General features: G+C 36.9%; 2 pseudogenes; one reads left to right on the top strand and one right to left on the bottom strand.

Annotated features, from left to right (window-relative positions):
- The first annotated feature begins 5,797 nt into the window (after window positions 1-5,797).
- Window positions 5,798-8,843, top strand: part of LOC136281855 (uncharacterized) — a 418,311-nt pseudogene continuing 415,265 nt past the window's right edge.
- LOC136281662 (uncharacterized) lies at window positions 7,409-7,964 on the bottom strand (annotated as a pseudogene).

The following is an 8,843-nucleotide window of genomic DNA, read 5'->3' as shown; positions in this document are numbered from 1 at the left end:
TGGGTGGGGTACCTCAACTAGCTGGAGTCCCTCACTTACATGTAGACAGGCCCTCACCTGAAAAAATATAAATAATTTGATATTTTTTTCAACGGCAGTCGACGAGATGGAAACAAACCACACTCGTTCATCACAGAATTATACGATTAAGACAGATTTTCCTTAATTCATCAGGCTTTTAAGTAATTTAAATCGATAGGCTTCATTAAATTCCGGGCTGTTTGTAAAACCACTGGTTAATGTACCAGGTTTCGAGGTTTTCCAATTCTGATCCAATTTGGGTTTTGTTAGTTCCTGCCATTCCAGATTTCTTTGCCAAAACTGCACCACAGACAGACCCACAGTATGCGTTCGTGCCTGATAATTGTTGTTGACATGCGACGAACATAATCTTCGAGGGTTATGAAAAACGCTCTGAAAATTGCATACCACATTGCATCTAGGTCTGAATACCTCAATAAAGTTAAATGAAATGTAAATCGACGCAATTGTGGTATTTTTTTCTCTCGTGGGCCGTTTAAAGCGTCTTTTTGCGAAATTAGTATTGGCTAATGGCCGTTAAGAGAAGAAAGGGTGACCATGTAACCCTTTCCTGTTAAAGGCCTCCGGTTCAGTTCTAGGTTTGTACTAAGTTTAGATGATTCTTATATTGTCAGCAGCAGATTGCTGTGCCTTTTAGATTACTCAAAATTAGAGGAAAGCCGTTCTTGTTTAGACGAAATCGAAAACGTGAGTTCAATGTAACTGCGATCTAAAATATTCTCCTTTAGGTGGCGGGGTGTCACATGGAATGAACCTTTTCCGGTTAGGACAACATCAAATCCAGCTGAATTGCTTCCTCCTGGCATCGAACAGGTTTATGAAGGATTTCCTATCACGCTTAATTGGAACTACAGCCTGACGTCGTGTCTAAGTCTTAGTGTCATAAAATTCAACAGTGATGGTATAGTCAGCATTAGAACAGATGATTCAGCCGATCCTGTTAATGCTAAATTTCAGAACCGGCTCAGTGTTAGCTCGACCAATAAAAGAGCTTCTCTGTTTAATATAGAGACGTAATACTTCCTGTCAGCATCTTAGGAAATGTATAGAGAACAGTTTGAAGGATGTGCATTCTGATGTTACTACTGGTGTACTGATGTTATTACCGGTGTACTGATCTTACTACTGGTGTACTAATGTTATTACTGATGTAATAGCTTTAGTTTAAAGCTTTTATATCTGAAATCAGATTTCACACTAACTATGGTTTATCTTAACCCAGCTTTGAACAAGACAGCCCCGAAGATTAAATTGCTGCTCTGCTTTCTTACTATTTCACATGTATTAAAACAATCAATATCATTCATGAAATTATTCAACAGATCTTACACAGATAGTTATCAACCAGGAAAAATTTGAAGCACTACTTTGTCTTTTACAATTGCCACCTGACAGGCTAACCCCTGGTTCAACTCTGAGAGCCTTGTAATCAAAATATCATGTTGGTACATGTATGGAGCGACAGCTGTATAATGCATGACTACAGTGTACTTTACAAACAGTAGCAGTTTTCTTGACACAACATTTAATGCTTACGTCACGGGAGGTAAGCCATTAAAACCTCTCGGCAACTGAATGTAAGCCATTACCATCACTACCAGTAAATGATAGCGCATGCTAAAAGAAAGATAAATAGAAAGCGCATCTCTGTTTAACACTATAGTAAAAGTTTTTTCCGAGCATATATCATATACTCACAAGCAAAATTCACATGAATTCACATTCACATGCTTGGCTATCTGGTTTACCGAAACCACTATACGCAGCACAGTTAATTATTCCTGAATCATTCCTGCTGACTTTTGTTAAAGTCCCCACCTTTCCTTCTTGCCGCACACCAGTATTTCCTTTGTTGACTGCCTTAATTCTCTTCGGCCCAGTTGATGTTTGGTTATGATCGACCCGAAGATTCACAGGTTAATTAAGTGCAAGTTGCTGCCTCCATGAACAGTTCGTGCACGTCTAATTCCAGTGATTATTGTTGGAACTAAGATTAATCAAACAAACACAACTAAACTTCAAGAACTATTTGAAGATTAGGTTAAAACACCGTGTGAAAGCAAGAACACTTTTAGCTTGAGAACCTGCCGTGGGATTTCAAATAAGAAAGTTGACAAGTTTAACTTAAAAACTGAAACAGCATTACGTGTCGCTTGCTGTGGTGGAAGTTTCTAACGATCATGCCTCGTTTAATTTTATTTAGATTGTACGTGCGCCTTTATCTTATCCTAGGTTGAGATGACAATGATCTCAATTTTGAAATAAAGCTTTGAGTTTAGATTTAGCTTAACTTCCCAAACTAAATTTTTTTTTATCAAAAAGCTCTTATAAAGAAACAAAATAAACTGTATGCACCAAAGGAACTTGTCATACCTTACAAATGTGATAAATACTGTAACAAACAGAAGAGTGTAAGTGTCAGCTACAATAATCAAAATTTAAAGCCATCTTTAGGACCATTTTAACGTTTTGGAGCTCAAAAATTACAGAGCAAATGATACAGGTGTTAGCAATGTCATTGTCATTGTCATTGTCATATATGCAAATGCTCATGATGTTTGGTCTTTATCATCATTTCAGAGAAACATTCACAGAAAACTACTATTAAGATAAGAAGAAGAAATCTACAGTTTTAATAATTCAAAAGTCTTTTTTTTTCTGATATAAATCCAAGAAAAAATCTTCTGATATCTTTGGTGCAAAACACAACAAACCAAACTGATTGAAATCATTGCGAGCAATTTTAGGTTATATCTATAACATATATGTGTCTGAGATACAGTTATTTGAATATGAGAGTGATCTTCGCTGTAATGAACACCACTTAACCAGTAGAGAAAATAAAGCCTGAAAAACATGCTGGCCTATACGGGAGTTAAACCCATGACCTCTGCGATACTGGTACATTCCTCTACCAACTGAGCTACGAAGCAAACCAGGGAAGTGGTTACTTTGTTGGTTTGTACATGTAATAAACCCTCTAAATGATCCACAGTCATTCATTTATCACATTAATTCTCAATTAAAAACGGGATTTAGATGACAATGCATAACCCTTGTTGAAAACATAAATTTAAACCTTTTCTCCATCTATTTTCACCATCTGCTCATTCTGCCATTAGAATCGCGAATGTTTAACTGAATAGAGTAATCAACCCTTCTTTAAATTTGAAATGACCTCACTGCTACTATTTTAAAGATTTCAAACATGCGAAGAGCATGAAATTCTAGGGGCTTGATAACAACTAGCATGCGCATTTAGCACCACGAGCTTAGCCCACCAACAAAAATTTATGCAAATTAGGTTGCGGCGGATCTGAGAGCCGTCTGGCAATTAATAACTGTAAGAGAAGAATTGAGTTCGCGTATTACTTTTTCGGAGTTTGACTGCTGGTCGTGCGTCGTGGGGTGTGGGTCGTGGATCGTGGCTACAAGTTTACTTGATACTACCGCTACTTATAATAATTAATTAATTGAACTAATGATAATGATATTTTAAACGACATAATGTAATATAGTTTATATGATGTTAATGGTATTTGTTATTAATTATGGTCTGAGTTGACTTACAAATAATAATACATGAATACATAAATAATACATAAATATTCTTCAAACCTTCCCTCACTCTAAGTATCATGGCTCATCACAATATCATTGTATCAGCTCGGTTTAGTGAGGTTAATGTTTCAGTGATTTAGTTAAAATTCATTCAATATAATTGATTCATTTCACCCAAAAAGAAAAGTGAAACCAAAGACAAAGCCATTCATTGCGGGATGATGTAATCTCTAAATAAATAAATAAAGAGGTTCTAATACTTTTAATTTTTTAAATGATTCGTTTGTTATCTGTCAAAGACCAGACTCGACAAAGTTACAAAATCACACCTACTCAAGGAACATTTGTTTCACTGTTCGTCGAGAAGTATTGCATTATTTCATGGTCCGAAGTTCGGATTCTCTCAAGAAGCCGCTGTGAAATTTTGCTTTTTTCGCTTTATTTGGTTAATTGTGTCAGCCAAAAGAACTTACGCCGAAGTTGTTTCGGGGGTTGAGAATACTCCAGATGACGACCAAAGCTGGATGCAAGCTTACCAGCAGGAAAGAGGGGAGGATGCACTGAAAAAGGCCATCAGCTTAAGGAAGGTATAGTCATGTTTCTTTAATTTCCCTGTCAAGAGCCCGATTAACCCAAGAATTACTACTCGGTAGGCTCGTCGGTCGGCCGGACAGCTACAAAATAAATACATTTCTGGAGAATAGTACCCTTACCCTCTTTGACCCAACACTTGCGGCTATCTTATTCTTGTTTCAGAATGAATCATTAGGAGATAACAGCGACGAAGACTGATCCATTGTCCAAACTCCTGGATTTGGCAATGAAGGAACCACTTCCTCTACTAGTTCCACAGGAGGTTGAAAAGTGATATAAATTAAAATGTTATTGTTCGCTTTATACCAGAACTTTACACCTCCGAGAGGGTTTCTCTTTCCCAATCGCGGCTTCGCCGCTCACAGATGACGGCTTTAAAGAAAATAACCCTCTGGCACTAAGGGTAAAATCTGCTTTCACTTAAACAGGTAAAGCCCCCGCTCGAGGAATTTTGGTCAGGAAAAGCGACCCTACCTGTTGGCTAGTACTACTAATGCAAGGCAAATGTGAGTCAAAGAGATAGGTTGTTTACAACCCTTTAGAGAAAAGCTAATTAACCTACACCAGGTTTGAATTGCGGTTTTAAAACAGGAAATAATAAAAGTTGGTGACCAAGATGCAGCCAAGACAATGTGTCGGTATCCAAAGAAATTTCCTGGCTTTACAAATTGACTGTGGGAATGGTTTGCAAACAGTAATTAGCTACGTGAGTGAGTTAAGAGACAAGTCCGTTCTAAAATCCTCAACTAATGTTAATTAATTCGATTAATATGAATTAATTCAAATATTGTTAATCTAATATTTACAGCAGAACAGTTTATAAAACATTTTTTATTTGGGGTACGGTGACTCGATAACGGTTACGTAAGAGATCACAATTTATCGCGGAGAATCTCAAAATCTTGTAGCCAGATGTGCTTGTGCTTCAAGTAAGAAGAGCAATACTACTAAATATTTATGTCCGGTTAACGCTGTTGAGTAGTGCTAAATAAAACCATGTACCTGTACTCCCAATGTCAAAGATTTATATTAGGGCAATTATTAATCGATTCATTCATTTATCAGTTAAAAAAATAAATAAAAAGATAAAAAATTGTTTATTCAGCTCCTTGTCTCTTTAGTTTACCATTGATTAATCTTTTAACAGTTCATTTATGTAGTTATTTCCACACATTTTTATTTACTTCTTTCGCAACGGAGCACAAGTCCTCTCAAAGAGGGTCACTATCGTTTTCTACCTTCCTATACAAGATTTTTGCCGCCTTCCTTAACTCTTTTATCTTTTAGGGCAATTAGCATCTATTTTCTCCATACAATATCACCTCAAATTAACACATTAAGACCATGAGAATCGAGGAAATGATCACCAATAAAAGAAGCCGTTGATTGTGACTCAAATTCTCCTTGTCGGCGCTTTGAAAAATGTACGGAGAACAGTCTAGAGAATATGCATATTAGGGACCTTAAGATTGAGGATGGGGGCTTCTATCGAGAACGTCATAACGGAGGAGAGCCTGGCTAGAGTACGGTGTCGTTTACGCGGAAAATTTGGCGATAAAACACTCCAATACGTTTGGAATTTGGAAGACGTCAAACTATCATGGCTAATTCTAGAGAACTGCGTGATCCTTTCACGCTTTATTATTCATCAGAGGTCATAAACAATGAAGAGTTCATTTTGCTGCATGATTTATTCTCTTCAAAGAGCTTAAATCTTCCGTATGAACACTATCAACGATTTTCCTTTGACCATATGGAACCAGACGAGTGTAAAGCAGAATTCAGATTCTGAAAAAACGACATTCCTTTACTTGCCGATGCTCTACAAATACCAGCAGATTTGGTTTGTTCTCAAGGAACCATTTTTGATGGACTGGAAGGCCTTTGCATTTTACCTAGAATATTGGCGTATCCATGTCGATACAGTGATTTATTACAAAGATTTGGTCGACCAGTGCCTGAGTTGTCTATGATAAGTAACACTGTACTGTTATGAATTATATTTATGAGAACCACCACCAAAGACTGACTAATTGGAATCAAACATTTTTAAACCCAGCCAAACTTATTTTGCTTAAGTGCTCGGACAAGAAATATTTTTCTTTGTGAGAATTCAAGCGAAGAATATTGATGCGGAGCTGATATAGACTGACCAGTAATGAAATTCTTTATTGACATTTTTTCCACAGAGGGGAGGAAGCATGATGCCGGCATGCTTGCAGAGTCAGGACTGCCCATATATACTTTTTCCACTAGAGGGGTTCCTCTCTGTTTGAGTGGAGATTCTGCCTACCCTTAAGGGTTCACCTGCAAACACCCTTCTGTATAGTTGCACCAAATCCTCTCATGGAAGAGTATAACAGATCAATGAGTAGTGACAGGATCTCAGTAGAGTGGATTTTTCGTGATATAAGTAACTACTTTAAGTTTGTAGATTTAAAAAAAAATCTGAAGATGGCCTAAAGCCCAGTAGGTAAGATGTATATAATCTAAGCTTTACTGTGTAATGCCTACACTTGTCTCTATGGCAATACTAATAGCCACTTTTTTTTACCAGATTCCTCTTCTCTACTAGGTCAACATTTAGGTTCTTGGTCTGGCCATGCAAAAAGGTGTAGTAAAGGTGTAGCAAGTTCAAAGGAAGTAAAACAACACTATGTATTTACACAAGAGTAAAATTGGATGGTTTTTTTATTGTATAGGGTATAAACAATAAACCTCTGCAAATCTAGTGAGTAATTTTTGATAAGTAGCACTAATACTGGTGAAGAAAATTACAGTGTACTCAACATTGGTAAGGAACAGTACCAACTAAACAGTTCAAACTAGTGCTGATCAACCAGTGGGACAAAAGATGCTGTAAGTACTAATTTTTTACTATTTAAATTCATTTCAATTTCATGCAGTTATACTGAATGTACTCAAGTATTGTGAGACTGGGCGGATGATTCATAGTTTATTTCACAAAACAACATCTGGAAAAAGAATACGACAATTTTGTCATAAAAAAAGAGCAGTCATTGAATGTTATAAAAAGCTTGCAATGTGTCTCATCAACTATTAGAAACTGAACATGACTTTCATAAACTCATCTACTGGACTAGTCAGTTTCTGTACGTGCAGTCAACAAACTTTGCTTAACATAGGAAACAACAAACTACCAACGGGTGGATGGTAACAATTCAAAAATAAACAACGGCCAGTTCTGATCTTATTTGTTTTTCATTTGCTGCACTTCTGCCTCCATAAGGTTCATGGTGTTTGCTTGCATATTTTGAATTAACAACATGAAATCTTGGTGTTGACGTTCACATAGGTTTTGCTTTTTCTCATTAATTTCTAGCAGTTTTCGTTTTAACTCGAGATATGGCTCATTTTTGCCTTGTAGGTATTCGATTGCTTCAGAAAATATTGATCTTCTTTTTCTGGGCTTTTCTTCACCACTTTTTTATCTTTTGAATCTGATCGGCTCCGTTTTAGAGTTTCTCCTGGGCTTTGCATTGCTTTTTGCCGCATACCAGCGGCAGTAGCCTTTCCTTTCTCAACTTTTTTTTCATGGTCTTCATCTTTATCCTTACACTCTGATTCATAATACTTCTCTTTCTCGATGAGTTCCTCAAGAAGCACGTCAATCTCGGTTCCCCTTATCTCTATGCCACTAGCTCTATCCTACTCGTTTTTCTGAGCAATATATTTCTCTTTAAGAGTCAAAATCAATCTTTCACCGCTCTTTGGGTAACTGTGAAGGCTGGATTCGTTACATCATTTAAATGATGTAATTCGTTTTACGTGTACTGCAAAAATGCTTCATTACATAAAGCAACAGCTGTAGATCCTAATATAAGTTTTTCGCTTAAATATGAGGCATAAATTATTCGGCGAAATCTGAGAGCCCATCAGAAGATGACTCAACAATGAAAATATCCGCTTTTACAGACATATATAAACTGGCGTGCGCAAACAGCATAGTCACACTTTAAAGATAGCTTAGCAAGAGATCTTGAGTCAAAGTCGGTCGTGTTAGCATCGAAAGTACATATAAAGTTTTAGATATGCCTGGAGAGTCAGGATTCTCAGGAAACTCGAGCGAAGGCAAAGGATATGATAAATCTGACAGTGGCAAGAGGAGTTGGTCTACTAAGTCTCGACAGTAGAGCGTATTACTTCGGTTTCGCTTTCGAAAAACTTACTTTTATTTTTTGGCTTTTTCAGGCTGCAAAATTTTGTGACAAAAACGGGAATCTTGACTAAGTTTATATGCTACTGCCGCACACAATAGCTTATTTTCGCACCTTCTCCTGATATTTGAGATAACACTTAATATATGCTACAACTGAGAAATCAAGTGAATTAAGGGTATGAGTTTCTAAAGTAACTGCTTCGACGGTGGAAGAGTATAACAGGGTAATTTAGTGTTATATACGGAGTTGATAAGGTAAAATTAGCCACCGTAAAGAGTTAAAAGGCTGACGTTTCGAGCGTTAGCCCTTTAAGAAGAGCTCCTCGTCAAAGCTCTTCGTCAGAACAATGCAAGAAACTAGACGACAACAGCCACGAGAAAAAATGTCCAAAAGCAGAAAAATCCAAACAGAATTGTCCGAACGTTGAGTCGAAAATCGGGAAAAACAACCAAATGTAAATAAGGA

This window comes from Pocillopora verrucosa, chromosome 6 (assembly GCF_036669915.1).
Source record: "Pocillopora verrucosa isolate sample1 chromosome 6, ASM3666991v2, whole genome shotgun sequence".
Lineage (NCBI taxonomy): Eukaryota > Metazoa > Cnidaria > Anthozoa > Scleractinia > Pocilloporidae > Pocillopora > Pocillopora verrucosa.
Note: the sequence above shows the minus strand (reverse complement) of the source record. Positions and strands in the feature narration are given on the sequence as shown.